The sequence below is a fragment of the Delphinapterus leucas genome, chromosome 8, assembly GCF_059928025.1.
Source record: "Delphinapterus leucas isolate spDelLeu-1000000601 "Yukka" chromosome 8, BTC_Dleu_Yukka2, whole genome shotgun sequence".
Classification (NCBI taxonomy): Eukaryota; Metazoa; Chordata; class Mammalia; order Artiodactyla; family Monodontidae; genus Delphinapterus; species Delphinapterus leucas.
In genome coordinates, this window is record NC_143136.1 from 35027824 (window position 1) to 35044962 (window position 17139).

At 41.6% G+C, this 17139-nt stretch overlaps 1 long non-coding RNA gene across 8 annotated transcripts in view; it reads left to right on the plus strand.

Annotated features, from left to right (window-relative positions):
• LOC115802101 (uncharacterized) overlaps window positions 1-17139 on the plus strand; it is a 94083-nt gene that overhangs the window by 40771 nt on the left and 36173 nt on the right. For 6 of the 8 annotated variants that reach the window (XR_016394049.1, XR_016394055.1, XR_016394051.1 and 3 more), the window contains exon 2: window positions 1-17139. This exon is cut by the window's left edge; it is cut by the window's right edge. The exons of 1 other annotated variant lie outside the window; for it this stretch is intronic. This is a non-coding gene — a long non-coding RNA (uncharacterized LOC115802101). One more of the 8 variants, XR_016394054.1, reaches the window with a different exon arrangement.

The window sequence follows — 17139 nt, forward strand, 5'->3', positions numbered from 1 at the left end:
CTTGGATATTTTCCCATAGCATATAAAGCTCTACCTCAGTTATTTTAATAGCTGCCTAGCAGTCCATCATATAGATGCAGTGTAATTTATTTAAGAAGTCCCAAATAAGGAACACTTTTTTTTTGGGGGGGGGGTGCCCTCTTGTATAAATATCTCCTGAATCAGTGAGTCTGACCCCAGGTAAATAAAAGAATGGAAAGAACAGCTCTGCTGGATGGTGCAGCATTCCCAACCTTTTGTGGAGCTGGGACAAACCATTGTTTTCTGGATCTCAGGACAGCACCTCCTCCTCCAAGGTGTTATAGCATATATTTGTTATTTAAATTAGAATACATGTATTGTGAGAATTAAAAAATATGTGCATCACAAAATCATGGGGGGGGTGGGTCATGAAGATTCCATCTATAAATGGAGTGGGCTGTGGGTTTCTATTTGAGGGCTCATTAGGAAGCAAAGGTAAAAGGTGGGGCCTCCCTCAAGGAGATGAGCAGGTAGAGAAAAGATGAGTTCTGAAGCTTCTAGAATAGTCAGAAACATCGGGGGAACACAGGAAAAAGCCCAATAGGCCAGTGATACCTTCATACCTATTGCCAAGGGATTAGACAGTGAGTCAAAGGGGCCGTGGGAGGGACTCAGTGCGGTTCTGGAACACGAGACAAAGCTGCAGAGGCAGTTGGGCTTGGATGAGGGTCAAGAATGAGGCCCAGGCCCCGGGCAGGAGAGGAGCTGCTGAGAAGTGCCCACGTAAGTGTTTCCCTTGGTATAAGCAGAGGAGGGATGTGCCTGGGACAGGCTCAAACCTCTGCCCTCCCTCCTTCCAGATGCCAAGGGTGTCATGCCGTGACACCTACAAGCCTTGGGGTGAGGGCGGTGGGAGGGAAGAGAGGAAACGATGAGTGAGCTCTGTGGAAGTCGTTTGGGGGAAACCTGGGACATCCATCGAAAGGACATGCAGTCACTAGAGTAGAGCTGAAGATGGGGTGGCCGAGCGTCAATGTCGGGGAGCTCTGATGTGCAACCATCGATGCCAGAAGGCGATCAGGGGAGAGAGGAAGTCCAACGTCCAGGGAGCCCCAGCTTAGAGACTGCAGGGAGGGAGCAGGGTGAGACGGGAGCCCTGGGGATTCTATCCTGGCTGACCAGTCGCTGTGTTTTGTTTGGCTTTCGGCGGCGTCCACAGGTACAGCCCTTCCTCCCTCGGCTGCTTCCCGTCTCCTGACAGCAGCCCACGCTCACACCTCAGTTCTTTCCTTCTTCAGACTAAACGTTCTGAGTTTCTTCCATTATTTTAATGTTGTAGCTCTCAATCACTGTTCTGGTTGACTTACTTGATACTCTCTGGTGGGCTGTATTGAAGAACCCTGAACTATTTATCTATCTGTTGAATGAATGATCCCTCCAAGGGAAGCAGCCGTATATGACCCTCTACCTGCCTGACCCCTGACTCCTTTATGGTGTGCTGTCACACACTGCACTTCAGCACATACTTGTTGAGCATCTTGTATGTGTATTTTATGTGCTAGATACTAGGAGAATAGAAATGCAGAGGCAGGAAACTTCCCCCCACAAGAAGCCAGTGGTCTGGCAGGCAGACCAGCTTGTGACAAGCCACTTGATTCAGAATGAGATGTTCAGGGTACTGGGAAAGAGAGCACCTGGCATGTGGGAAGTGCTCACCAATTATGGTGCTGAATGAACTGTGGAGGGAATCTAGGCTCACACGGGGAGATTTCCTAGAGAAGGTGATGTCTGAGCAGGGATTTACTTCTAATGCACCGTGGAGTGGGAAATCACCCATGCTTGTAAATTAGTCTTGATAAAGCTCAGAGTAAGAACCAAAGAGCCTCTCCCACAGGCTGAAATCTCCTGGGGTATAGTGCTTGGGCTTTGTGATGGTTGTTTTAGATTCTTAGTGGTATTTTCTGCTTCTTTAGAGACTCAAGGCTATATTCCACAGTGTTGATGGTGCCAGAAGAATATCCTTCAGTGAACAGGAGCATTTGTATAACCAGGTTATAAATGCATGGGGATGAATCAGGCTTGGCGCAGTGTCACCCCAAATCCTAATCTGTCTGTATTCCCAAGGTCCCCCCAAACAAGGAGACCTGCAAATGCTATGGCTTCTATTCATACGTTCATCCTGCTTTTAGCCTTTCTCTCATTCCCTGCATTAATGTTCCCTTTTCTTTTATGTGCAGTGACTCAGCTGTCACAGAGTGCAGTAGTGGGGCTTGATAAGAAGATGCAGAAATCACATTGTCAGCGGAGCCTGTGGGTGAACACAGGGTTCTGTAGATATTTGAAACCGCAAGCTAGTCAATCACTGAATTTTTATTGCATGTAATGACTTTCCACACCTTATATTTCCCAAGTAGTAGGTGGCATCCTCCATTTATTATTATGTCATGCCTACCTTTAGAATAAAATGGATTGGAATAAAATGGAGAGGAAAAAAATAGAATCACAACTTTAAATGATTTGAGACTGTGAGTTCATGTTTATGGAGTATTCCAGAAACCATTGTCATCTTCTCGACTATATGAGTTAGGAGACAAAGAGTAGAATAATACCCAGGAAAGAGTAGGAAGCTGTAAATTTCTTGCTTCTTCTTAATAAATGAGGCAGCTGGGAAGCTATCTTTATGTTTAAGAAGTTCCTTTTCTGTTGATCTTTCTTAGGAGTCACAATGGACCACTTTTTGTGGTTTTTGTACATAACTCTCAGTTTTTAAGATTGGTTATCAAAAGCAATTCATTGGATTTCCTCTGAGTAGTTTGAGATTTTTTTTCAGTGCTTTCTTTTTTTTAAAACTGAAGTATAGTTGATTTCCAGTGTTTCAGGTATACAGCAAGGTGATTCAGTTACATGTGTACATTCTTTTTCATATTCTTTTCCATATGGTTTATCACAGGATATTGAATGCAGTTCCCTGTGCTGTACAGTAGGACCTTGTTGTTTATCTATGTTAAGGATAGTAGCATGTATCTGTTAACCCCAAATCCCTAATTATTCCCTCCCCCCACATTTCCCCTTTGGTAACCGTAAGTTTGGTTTCTGTGTCTGAGTCTATTTCTGTTTTGTAAATTTACAAGTTCCTTTGTATAATATCTTTAGATTCCACATATGAGTGATATCGAATGATATTTGTCTTTCTCTGTCTGACTTACTTCACTTAGTATGATACCCTCCAAGTCCATCCATGTTGCTGGGAATGGCATTATTTCATTCTTTTTTGTGGCTGAATAGTATTTCATTATATATATATATATATATATACATATATATATGTATATATATATATATATACACCACATCCTTTTTATCCGTTCCTCTGTTGATGGACATTTGGGTTCCATGTCTTGGCTGTTGTAAACAGTGCTGTTATGAACATTAGGGTGCATGTATCTTTTCGATTAGAGTTTTCATCTTTTCCGGATATATGTCCAGGATTGGGATTGCTGGATCATATGGTAGCTCTATTTTTAGTTTTTTAAGGAACCTCCATACTGGTTTCCATAGTGGCTGTACCAATTTACATTCCCACCAACAGTGTAGGAGGGTTCCCTTTTCTCCATACCCTCTAGTTTGAGATATTTTTTGATTCCTTTATTATTAACTTTGACAAGATTCTTTATATAATTAATGGTGTTAATGATTCACTGTTCTGCAGAGTTTTGTTTCAAGCCTTAATTTCTCATATTCTCCATCCAAATACCAATCCATGTTCAAACCTTGCCATTTATTTCTTCTCTCATAATATTTCTAGGATTCCATTCTCCTCTTTCAACAGCCAGACTTTTGTCTGAGGCTTAATTCTCTCACATCCAAACTACTGCAGCTGTTCAAATTCCAGAGTCTTCTCTAACCATTTCTATTTTAAATCCACCCCATAAAAGTGGCAGAAGCCACCTCCCAAGAAAACATCACTTTGCTTGTGGCACCCATAACAGAAACCTAGTGGGTTTTCTTCAGTATACTGAACCCCACCCTTTTCTTTTTTCACTAAGTCACTTAATACCACCTCCTTTATGAAGCTCTTAAGATCACAGTCTGCCTAATTTTGGTTGGACTACTAAAAATTGAACATATGCCTATAATGCCTTTTAAAAATGATCCTGAGTCAGGCGGGCAAGGCAGCCCGTGTGCCACGAAGATAACCTTGGGTCTGAGGCTGGTGATGGTCCCACTGAGGCAGGTGAGGAGTGGTGATGGTAACTCTGCAGCTGCAGGTGGGAGCAAGTTAAAGAAAGGTGTCTCTCTTTCTTTGTATGGCTGTGTGTCTGCTCAGTACAGGATCCGTGTTTGACTCAGACATCAATCAGGAAATAATTTCTGCTGCCTCACTGGGCAGAATACAGCCCACCAGCACAGAATGCTGGGCCCCACTAGGAATAGACAGGTAGAAAGTAGAGTAGGTGAGCCCCTGCACGAGAGGCCAGGGGAGGAGCAGGAGGCATTCTTTGCAGTGAGTGGTGGTGGGAGCAGCCTCTGTGGAAACACGATGATAAGAAGACTAGGTGTCTAGGAACTGAGAATAATTCGTGTAGGGCAAGAAGGGTCCTGAATCAGACATCCACAGAGCTGTGTGGGGTAAGAAAGATACTAGAAACATAAACATATTGTAAAATGGAAGCAGAGAAAGACCAAGGATGGTCTTTAGCTGTGTCTGAAGACTCACCAATTCTTGGATGAGGGATGAACTGAAAATATCAAAGCACCACTGCATGTGATTTCTATCATCTTATTCTCTATATTTACATCTAAGTTACATAAAATTTTAAATGATTTCTAAAGATTCAGGGATGCATAATTAATTCTTGATATACTTCTGGGGAAGAAAAGAGCCCCTCCATGGATTGTTATCAATAGATATTTGGATTGGGTGGCATCTCGAGAGTCTTGTGCTCAGAGTTTGCAAGACTGATAAGTAGCTCCTCATAAAGCAATGCATGAAGGAAAACAAACAAAAAAGCCTGACTGACAAAATCCCACCACCAGGGATTTTGATCTAACTGGTCTGAAGGGGAGATAAGTATCAGCATTCAAAAATCTCGCCAGGTGATAGTAATTGCACCAGGGATTAAGACCACTGCTCAAAAGAATGGTCTTTGCTGGGTCATTTCTGCCTGGGGGTGGCGGGAGTCCCAGGAGCGCCCCAAACACCGTGGCTGGGGTAAGAGGAGTAGAGGCGACGATAAACACCATGAGTCCCAGCTTGTGGCCCGTATCCCAAGGGATAATCATGGCAGGTAGGTTGGCAGGAGATGGTATGTCACACTCTTAGGTGTACAAGGACACTGGGGAAGAACAAATTACTAATTATATTTCTGAAAACTCTTCTGGATCCCCTGAAGAAGTCTTTGTAAAGTCTGAAGTTAAGCCCAAATAGCTTACCAGTGAAATGTCAACAAGTGAAGCATTATATACAGCCATTAATAGTTATGAGGACGTTTTACATGATAAAAAATCACATAAATGGCGATGGGGAAAATTCTCTAAAATTGAATATATAAACAGAAACAAATGAATTTAGCTGTATGTAAAACTGATGCTATTACCACAAAACATTAATCCAAGTAGATGTTGAACTCGATTCTCAGGGTATACACTCTCGCTAGGATCGATCGTTAGAATAAGAAGAAAGCTTCGACTTTCCTTGGTAAGTTTGTGGTTTGTAGCGCTGAGTGTAGTAATTCTGAAACTGTTTTGTGTGGGTGTTTACAGGACCGAGCAAATGAATAAATACATGTATAGTTTTGGGAACCAGAGTTCTCAGTGTGGGTGAAGGGGGATACAAATATGGAATGGGGGAAAGTGAAGAAGAACCCTGTAGTTCTGGATTGAAATTAGAAGTATTAAAAGAAATATGAACTCCTTTCTTTTAAAAATATGTGTTTCCTAGCTGAAAATAGGAAAGAGCAAAGACACCCCAGTAGCAATGAACACACCTAACACCAGATCTGGTTTCTCAATACCATTTCCCACTAAAAGTAACCGGGGCTCCCTGGAGAAAGGTCAATTCCAGATTTGGGGCAATCTTGTTGAATTAGAAAGTAAGAATGTGCTCAAAAGCTGATGGATTTATGTCAAAAGGCTACAGGAGGCAGCTTGAAGGGGCTCCTACTGGCAAATGTGGAACAATCTGAGTGTCAAAAATCATATGGTTGGAAAGGATTTTGACACATTAATTTTTTTAAAGTCCATATTGATACAAAAAATTTAAATTTCTTTACAGAAGAATCTCAAGTAATAAATGTAAAATGTATAATAAAGTTAGAAGAGATCACCAGGCAAGAATCATCAGTGATATTAAAACCAATGGGTGGGGCTTCTCTGGCGGCGCAGTGGTTAAGAATCTGCCTGGTAATGCAGGGGACGTGGGTTTGAGCCCTGGTCCGGGAAGATCCCACATGCCATGGAGCAGCTAAGCCTGTGCGCCACAACTACTGAGCCCATGCACCACAACTACTGAAGCCTGTGCTCCTAGAGCCCATGCTCCACAACAAGAGAAGCCACCGCAATGAGAAGCCTGTGCACCGCAACGAAGATTAGGCCCCGCTTGCTGCAACTAGAGAAAGCAATGAAGACCCAATGCAGCCAAAAATAAATAAATAAAATAAATTTAAAAATAAATAAATAAAACCAATGGGTGAAAGATTTGGGAGGAACAGAATATTCATTCAGTCTCAAACTATCACTCCACGGATAGCATATTCACTACAAAGGGGAAAAGATACCTTTGCATAGGATAAACCTGGCAGTGCCACTTTAACCAAATGATCAAACTTAATATCACTGATAATGGGGCACATTAAGGTCTTGTGCCTCCAGATGTGTGGTGCTCGAAAGACATTCCTGATGTTCCTGCCAAAAATGTTTACCCTGAATCCAATCAGGAGGGGAAAACCATCAAATCCAAACAAAGGGATATTCTGCTGAACGGTCCTCCTGGCTCTTCAAAAATATCGATGCCATGAAAAAAATATCTGAGACAGTTTTAGAATAAAAGAGATAAAAGAGACATGCAGTGTATGATCCTGGATTCAATCCTGGACCAGAAAAAAACAAACCAAAAATTCCCAGGACATTATTGAGTCAATTGGAGAAATTTGAATATGACTCATATATGAGAGAAATAGTATTATGTAACGTTAAATTTCCCAAGAATGATTGTGTTGTGATTATGAAGGAAGATACTGTAGGAATACGTGTGTGTGTATTTAACATTTTATTTCCTTCTGATGTTTTGCTATTTAAATTTTTTATTTTGAAGAATTTCAAGCATTCAGAAGAACGAACACTGATAGAGGAGGGTGGGGTAGGGGAGAGAGAGAGAGAGAAGGGCACAAATATGGCAAAATACTAATAATTGGTGAATCTAGGGGAAGAGCATATAGGTTTTCATTCTTCCAAATGACTGAAAATTTTCAAAAAAATTTAAATAGTAAAACATAAGAGAAACATGTTAAATAGTTTTCAGAGAACATTTAAGAGGTAGTTGGGAGGATTTTCTGCAGGAAGTGAGGGTGAGAGATTGAGAATGCCACTTAGTTTTCTGCCTTCTGTGCATAAGTAAACGATAAGGTCATTATTTCAGGTCAAAAACAGAATAAGAAATTGGTTTAAGGAGGAGGATGGTTAGCTGAGTTTTGATCTTGTTGATTTTAAGATGTCCATGGCCCAACCAAATGAAATATCTTAGATAGAGAAGTCAGATCTTCCTGGGAAAGGTCAGGGCTAAAGTGGGTAATTACCAGCATGGGGAGGGTAGAGAAACGATGAGAGACGGTGAGAGCACCAGCGAGACCTTAAAGAGAGTGAAGAGCGATGAGCTACGGCATCCAGGGGAACTCTGACATTTAAAGCAGTTCTTAATCTAGGCATCAAGGAGTCTGGGAGACTCCACAGCATTTGCCAATATCCACTTCTCTTCCTTCCTAAGTGTGTAGCTAGCTACTTTTCTGTTTCTCCTGCCTCTAGGTGAAATCATGTGACTGAGCTCCAGCCAATGGAATGGGGGCAGGTACCTTCCCCTGCTTTTAGGTGATATCATGTGACCAAGCTCTGGTCGATGGAGTGGGGGGCAGGCAGCTTTCCCTGCTTCTAGGTGACATCACGTGACCAAGCTCTGGCCAATGGAATGGGGGCAGGATCATATGCATCTTTCACTCTCCCTGACTTCCCATCTGTGCAGTTGGAAGCTGAAGACTCCAAGGTGGCTGAGCCACATAATGTTGGAGGGCGGATCCCTGAATCATGCTTGGAGAAGAGCCACCTAGGAGAACATTCACATTGATTTGCCCAATCAAGAAATCAGCCTCGGTCGTGCTAATCCATTAAGCTTTGGGGTTGTTTATTGAAGCTGGTAGACTTACTTATACAGGAAATAGTTTATCTGGGAGAAAGATCCTTTTTCTTTGGGAGAAAGGTCTATACCTTTATACTCTAAGGGGTCTGGATTTCCAGAAGAATAATAGGTCTAGGCAGAGATGGAGGAGCCAGAGAGAAATTAAAGAAGGAACAAAGAGGCATAAAGACAAACTCGAGAGATTAATGTCAGAGAAGCCAGGAGAGTAGAGTTGCAAGGACCAAACGGTCTGCAGTGTAGAAGGCAGCAGAGATGACCAGAAAGAGCTGAAGAGTGTCTCACATTGGAGGACTAGTAGGCCGCTGGTGGCCTTGGCAGAAGCAGTAAGTTGAGGCATAAACAGGAAGGAAGGAAGTACACAGGGTACGAAATTGCTATAAAAACTTGTCTCTGAAGGGAAGGATAAAGAAACAATAGCTAGGGGAGGAAGCAGAATCAAGAGAGGGTTACTTTTAAGGATGGGGTGGACTTGAGTTTCTCAGAATGAGGCAGTCAAGAGATGGAAGTTAAAGGTACGGAACATAGAAGGGATAATTGTGGAGAGTGAGTGGAACAAGGGAGCTGGTGTCAACACTGACCCCGGAAAGGAGGGAGGAGCCCTCACCATCCGAGACTGCATGCATGGTGGAGGTGGGGAGGGGAAATGGGGATTGGGGCCATTCATACTTGATGGGCCTCAATTTTTATTATTCCTTTTCTATGAAGTAGGAGGCAGCTATTATCTGGGAAGAAGGGGAGGAGGACTTTTGGAGGAGACTAGAGGAGACTGGTACAAATACGAGCTGGGCTTTGCCTCTTTCTTGATGTTTAACGTTTGCCTAAGCATTAGCTTTTATACCTGGGTTCCACAGCTATAAATCAAGAAAATGACAACACCTCATTTAGAAATGCATCATGACCCCAAAATCGTGACTAGAAATGTACCAACCTGTGTTAATGCTGCATCCTGGCTTGACAGGTATATGTCCACTTCTTTATCCTCTGCCTTTGGTATCACATAATAATGTTCCTGTCCTAAGTGTGTTTCCCCTGCTAAACACAGCAAGCAGATGAGGGTCTTATATTTATTTTTATTAAAAACATTAAAAAAAATTTTTTTTTAAATTTTTTGGCATTGCCTTGCGGCATGTGAGGTCTTGGTTCCCCGACAGGGATCGAACCCGGGCCCTCGCAGTGAGAGCGCAGAGTCCTAACCACTGGACTGCCAGGAAATTCCCACAGGGTCTTATTTTTAGAGCTACTTAATTTAAACATATTCAAAACACAATACAGCACGTTTTACTAAGTGTTACTATTATTTTCTTCTAGGTCATGGGAGCAACATTTGGTTTCCTATCTTGATTACAAAGAATCATTTTAATTTGGCAACGTTTTCACAGGCAGCTATTATTCTACGCAGGAGAATTGAGCGATTATGTGCAATTTAAAATCTCCCACATGTTTGGCTCCATTTCCCTATCTGCTTTCATTGGCGTATTCTCAAGAACTAGAAACTAATTATTACTGACTTGAGCAAAAAGTCAGTGATCAGATCAGAATAAATAATGAGATGTTCTCACCCAAGGGTGAATCTACTTCTGCAATGAAACTGCCCAGGGGGCAGGGGTGGCTTTACCCAGCACATAGAGACTAGCACTTCAGCAGTCACACCCAGCCAGTCATTCGTCTTGCATCTATCTACTAGAAAGATTAAATCCAAACCACAACCAGCACCCACTGAAAGAGGCCTCTTTAGGTGTGGAGAAAAGGGAACCCTCTTACACTGTTGGTGGGAATGTAGACTGATACAGCCACTATGGAAAACAGTATGGAGGTTCCTCAGAAAACTAAAAATAGAACTACCATATGACCCAGCGATCCCACTCCTGGGCCTATATCCAGACAAAACTGTAATTCAAAAAGATACATGCACCCCTATGTTCATAGCAGCACTATTCACAATAGCCCAGACATGGAAGCAACATAAATGTCCATCGACAGATGAATGGATAGAGAAGATGTGGTACATATATACAATGGAATACTACTCAGCCATAAAAAAGAACAAAATAATGCCATTTGCAGCAACATGGATGCAACTAGAGATTATCGTACTAAGTGAAGTAGGTCAGAGAAAGACAAATACCGTATGATATCACTTATATGTGAAATCTAAAATATGACACAAACGAACCTATCTATGAAATAGAATCAGGCACATAGAAAATAGACTGGTGGTTGCCAAGGGGGAGGGCAGTGGGAGAAGGTTGGACTGGGAGTTTGGGTTTAGCAGATGCAAACTGGTATATACAGGATGGGTAAACAACAAGGTCCTACTGTACAGCACAGGGAACTGTAGTCAATATCCTGTGATAAACCAAAATGGAAAAGAATATGAAAAAGAGTGTATGTATGTATATATATATATATATATATATATATATATATATGAGTCACTTTCTGTACAGAAGTAATTAGCACAACATTGTAGTTCAACTATACTTCAAGAAAAAGTTAAAAAATATATTTAAAAATTTAAAAAGGAGAAAGAGTCCTCTTTAAAACCCACAGGGACCTCAGCTGTGAAGAATAAATGGTTGTATGTGAGGGGGAGAGGGGAGGGAAGGAGTGGAGGATAAAATCTTTTCTTTTCTCTAAATTTCACCGAAGTGGGAGGTAAAAACTTCAGAAATCTATAATTAATCGTAGGTAGTAGAATATAAAGTTTGTTTGCCTTCAAGAAGCTGGAGATGGTGCAGAAAATTACCAGGGCAATTGGAAAGAAGCATTTAATGATCAACCCATCAACATAAATTTTAAACTGACCTGGTACCAAAAAATATTTATATATGGGCAGCTTTTGAATTCATACCCCTGAATATCTAGGATGGGTATCCTGGAATTATTAGGTTCATCCAATTTTAGTTCTCTCTGTGATAGAAGTCTGGGAATTTAATAGTAACTCCAATGAAAAGTGTTGCTAAAGATTCTGTTTTCAGGCCTCTCTTTCTATCTCTTCTCCCTCCAGCTTCTGCCATGAGTTTGGTGGCTATAATTTTCCTTAATAAATCATAGGACCAATTCCTTCTCTCTCCACCCCTTTACTTCAGATTCTGGTCTTAGAGTATTTGTCTTTTTATTCGGAAATCTCTGAAGAACTAGGTGTGATATATGTTTTAAAAATTGATTTTCAGATATTATTCTCTCCTTTGGTGATGTCATTCACTCACACGGCTTCTCCCAAACCTACATCTCCAGCCTCAGCATTTCTCAAAGCACCAGAATTTCCTTCTAACTGGCTGTGGACAGTACCCTCAAATGGCTTGCTGGCCCCTTGAACCCTCGTCTTCTGCCAATCTCTAATTTCAAGGTTTTCTTTGATTCTTTTTACTCTTCACACCTAGTTAGCGACTCGTACCTGTATTCTCCTCTCTACTCCAAGGTGCCAGCCGTCGTCTCTCACTTGGCATACTATAATGACCTTTGACCTTGTTTCCAGTGGACACTTACATCCAAACTGCACTGCCAGGTTCACTGAAGGGAAATTTTGATCCTATCACCTTCCTATTCAAACCCTCAAATGACTTCCATAGTCTATGGAACCAGTACTATTTTTTGGCCAAGGATTCAATGTCCTTCATAAAACCTCCCACTCTTCTCTGAGTCTGATGTTCTGGTTGGTCCATCTCTTTACTAACTTCCATGAGAAGAATTAAGATGAGTCAGTTGCACCCAAGTTCTATAGAAGCAGCATCATCGATTAAAATCGCATCAGTATTTTAAAACTTTCATGATGAAAAGGGACTTAAGAATTGACCTTCAGGGCTTCCCTGGTGGCGCAGTGGTTGAGAGTCCACCTGCCGATGCAGGGGTCACGGGTTCGTGCCCCGGTCTGGGAGGATCCCACATGCCGCGGAGCGGCTGGGCCCGTGAGCCATGGCCGCAAGAATTGACCTTCAATTACTTGATCAAAGGTTGAAATGCCTCCTCCACATTTCTTTGTTCTCATTTTTTGTCAGGCCTGATGAATGACCTGTGTTGTATTGCATCCCGTGGGTGGTAACAAACAAAAGGTATTACCGATATAGTGTAATTCAAGATTCCTGATTTTGGTCGCCTCCACATTCTCACACTGAAAACCAAACGCAGTGTTAACCGTCACTCCAGGAATTTCCTAGGACAGCACAGATTTCAGACACAATGTCCTAGTGCCTCAAACCATCTTGACCTGGTACAGCTCAGAAAATATGACCATCATATAATGGAATCCCGTCATGTGCATACTTAACTTACCTATGAACTTCAGCCTTCACTGAAACTGGGACTCCTCTAACACCTTTAATCCTCACAACCACAAACATTCTGGAGGCTTAATTTAGATTAGTCTAATCCCTGCAGGCGAGCAGATGGTCTTTAGAATTCTCCCTCCACCCCTAGCCAGGAATTTGATGGGAATGTTAGAGGAGAATGATTTCAATACTCAGACACCTGCATAGAAACTTAACCTTTGTTCCGTATTTTAAGTCACGTTGTTCTCAGACTTCAGTTTGCATAAACATTACCGAATAGGATCATATGTATAAAACCTTGTGTTCTGGACTTTATGGACAATTCAAGGGATTTTTCAAGGTTACTTTTAAAATTTATTTTTCAAAATTAAACAACACAGAATCAAACAGAATCAAAATGTATTTGATGGACAGTCTTGCCCCCATCATAAGTAACATGTCAGAAGGGAATGAAAATGTATAGCAGCAAGGTCCCTGTCAGCCAGGGACAACATGCCCTGGGATGATGCGTGGGGTTTCTTGTAGGGTAGAGCATGGGGTTTGAACGCCAGCTCAGCTCTGCCACCACTAGCTCTATGACCTCAGGCAATTCACTAGAACTCTCTAAGCCTCAGTGTCTTCATCTTAAAATGCCAACTTAAGAGGGTTCTTTGCTGTCTCAAATTCATTCTGAAATAAGGCTTAGTACAAATAAATAATCTAAGGTTCTAAGGTTGTGAGGAGGGTTACATGTGGTCCTGTGTATAAAGGCCTTTGGAAAATAGCACCAGGGAGTAGCAGTTGCCACTATGAAAACACCATGAGAATCTGAGACACTCTGGTCATACCACCTGGTCCTATGCAGATGGCCTTCCTACTTCACGGCCATTATCATGGATCATCCTGAGTTTTTATCAGGTGGACCACACCAGGCAATGCCAGGGCCTTGGAGGCATCAGTGGGACTGGGGAGGAAACAGAACCACAAAGGAGCCAAGTGTTACATGGGATGTCGTGGCCCTCTTATGTGTGAACAGCATCTCAAGAACCCCAGTGTAATTCACAGGAGCACCACCAGGCAAGTCTATAATGGCAGTGTGTTAAAACTGTGCTAACGCTATGGAAGTGGAAAATATTGGTTTCGTTGGATGCTGAGGATGACAAAAAAGGGCGTCCGCAGGGGAGCATTTTGTTATTCTCACCTTCCACTGAAGGCATATCCTTGAGGTTTCCTAAACCAATGCTCAGTTGGTGGCACTTCTGGGAACTCAGGCTCCTTTGAAGATGGACATTCAGTAAAACAGTAGAGAGAATTGTAGCTCTTTGGGATCTCATGAGCTGAGGAAGTAATTGTCATCCTTTACATCCTCGGGGAGTAACGGCCAGCTCTTCATATACCAGCTCCTTATCTTGGCAGGGGTGCACTCTTTACCTGCTCCCAAACCCAGTTTTCTTTCTTCTTTAAAAATTTTCTTTGACCAAGCTAAATACTGGGATTGCTTTTTTGTGAAATACTTTGATGTACTGAGTTGGGTAGATTGTTAATAGATAATTATGCCTTTATAATACCTACTAGATATTTCTGGCTTTCTAACTCTGCCCTTGTTTACTTACATGATTTTAGCATGTGGTGCTGGTTGCACACCCAGGAAGCGTTCTCCTGCTAAGACAGGCATGTCACCACAAAATACAGCCTCTCCTGTGGCATCTTTAATACGTAACTGGTGCATGATGGAGCATCTACCTGGGTCTTGGAGGGGCTGCTGAGGATCTACACTCTATGTTTACAAAAACAAAGCCAATCACGAAGCAAATCAACCAAGCAGGAGTGTTAATGAGATGGAGACATCCACTAAGAAATGGGTAGATCTTTCCCTAGTCTATGTGAGAAAGAACTTTCCAAACTAGTCTGTTCAGCTTAAACTGGAATTTTCTTCTTCCTCGTTGTCTTACCAGTGTGAAGCTAAGAGGGTAGGTGTGATGGAGATGAGTTGGGGTGGGGACTGGACCACGAGAGAAGATGGATTTGGGACAGCTAATATGTGGGAAAGTCTGCTTTTCTGAGAGAGCATACATGTTTCATAAAACAGATCTTAGTGAAAGTCCACTTGAGGTAAACATTTCTAATACTGGCAAGTGGAAGGCCATGTGCTCTGGTCAGCGTCATCTGACAGCTTTGGAAGCCAGCCTATGTGATATCTCCCTCCAGGCAGGCAGTGCTGATCAAACGAGGGTCACATGGGAAACTGGGAGACAGGAGTTCTAGTCCCGGTTCTGCTGTCTTAATTTTGGGAAGGAGTTTTTGTTCATTTGCTTGTTTGCTTTAAGCCCTTTGGGCTTCAGTTTCTAAACCAGCAAAAGTGCAAGATTAGATCCATGCTTCTCAACTAAAAAACATTTGAACTTATAAACCGAGAGCGGAGAATTTTCTATTGACGTGGGACTCTGAATTTGGAGGTGGACTGAGGATAAAATTCCATTCAGGCAAATGGGGCAACATGTAAAAGAAGATCTTTAAGGAGTGTCAGTTCTTACCTTCTGTAATTCCATGTAACCAGAGGAATTCCATGTAACACAGGGAATACTCCTATCCCCTGCAGACGTCTTCCAGAGATCCTGGGGATGAACACCGGGCGGATCTCCAAATAACAGGCTCTTTTGTGCCATCTGGTAAACCTCTGTGGGCCAACAACCAACCCAGCCACAGCAGGTCAGTCAGTGCCAGGGCGAGAACCAGCTTTCTGATCTGGGAAACACGTTTGACCACTGCTCTGCCCTCTCTCTCCTGTTCGTCCCGGGTCTATAGCAGTGGGTTGGTCTGGGGTCCTGAGGACCATGTGAATGTGACCGTCTGTCGTACATGCATACAACAATAAGTCTTTCTGCTTCCAGCCACAGGGGTCAGCCACAAAATCCTTTCCCCCTGCGTTTCTCTCAGGCTTCCTGCTGCCTTTTGTTGTATTTTTGTCCTTCAGATCTGTCTTTAGTGTTCATTTTTGTGAGATTTTATTAGCATAAAAACATAACAGAGCTATAGGGAGGGTGGAAGGGAGACGCAAGAGGGAGGGGATGGGGGATATATGTATACATATAGCTGATTCACTTTGTTATACAGCAGAAGCTAACACAACATTGTAAAGCAGTTATACTCTAATAAGGATGTTAAAAAAAGTCAATATAATTTTTTAAAAAACGTATAACTTCACGGATAATTAAAGAAATGCTAATCAAAATAATAAGATACGCTTTTTTCTAAACTGTCAAGTATTAGAAATCTATATGTTAGAAATATATATACTGTCTATATACAATATATATAAAAAATATACATACCCAGTGTTGGTAAGGGTGTGATGAAATAAATGTAATCATACTCAGTTTCTGAAAGTATAAGTGGAAATGATATTCCTAAAGGCTACAAGTATTAAGGACCTAAAAAGTGGACAGAAACTTCACTTCTAGGAATTAATTGGAATTGGACATAAGTGGAAATGAAATGCAAAGGTTTATGTACTAGAACATTCACTGTAATATTATTGTTCTGTTCTCAACAATGAGGGATTGGTTACATAAATTATAGCATATCCATCTGAATAAAAAAAATAGCCATTAAAATTGTTTTTGAAAAATAGTGACATGGAAAAATGTTCATGATACACTATAAAGTGAAAAAAGAAACATGTCTGATTATATATAAAACATAATCATCACTTGGTAAAAATATGTGTTTTATTTATTCACATATTTATATACACCCTAAAAACTCTTAAGACTAGAGGAAATCTATTAAAATCATAATGATGTGTTAAGAAAAACTATCCAAGGCTTGGAAAAAAGAATGACTGTATGTCCTTTCCATGTCATATCAAAACAGTCTAGCAGAGCCGCTCAGTGATTATCTGATTCTCTAGGGGAACACTCCTTTGTTTAAGTTACTATAGTTGTCACCTCTTATCTGAAGGGACTGTATTCCAAGACCCCCAGCGGCTGCCTGAAACTGCAAATAGTACTGAACTCTATACATATTGTTCTTTTCCTCTACATACATACCTATGATAAAGTTCATAAATAAGGCACAGTAAGAGAATATCCAGATTGCCAACATCACTACCCTCGCTCTTTGGGACCATTATGAAGTAAAACAAGGGTTACTTGAACACAGGCACTAGGATACTGTGGTTACTAAGTGAACAGCGGGAAGGAAACGCTGAACTAAGGGGTGATTCATGTCCCTGCCGGGATGGAGTGGGACTCTGAGAGATTTCATCATGCTCCTCAGAACGGTGCACAATTTAAAACTTATGAATTGTTTATTTCTGGAATTTTCCATTTAATATTTTTGGAGTGCGATTGACCAGGGGTAACTGAAACCACAGAAAAGTGAAACTGCAGATAAGCAGGATGACTGTCTTTACTATTGATTTAGAGCCTGGACTCTGTGAAGTTACATGACAACATGTGGATTTTTTTCCCCCAGTAGCTAATCAAGTTATATCTGCTCTTAAAGATTACGGTTTTATTCTCT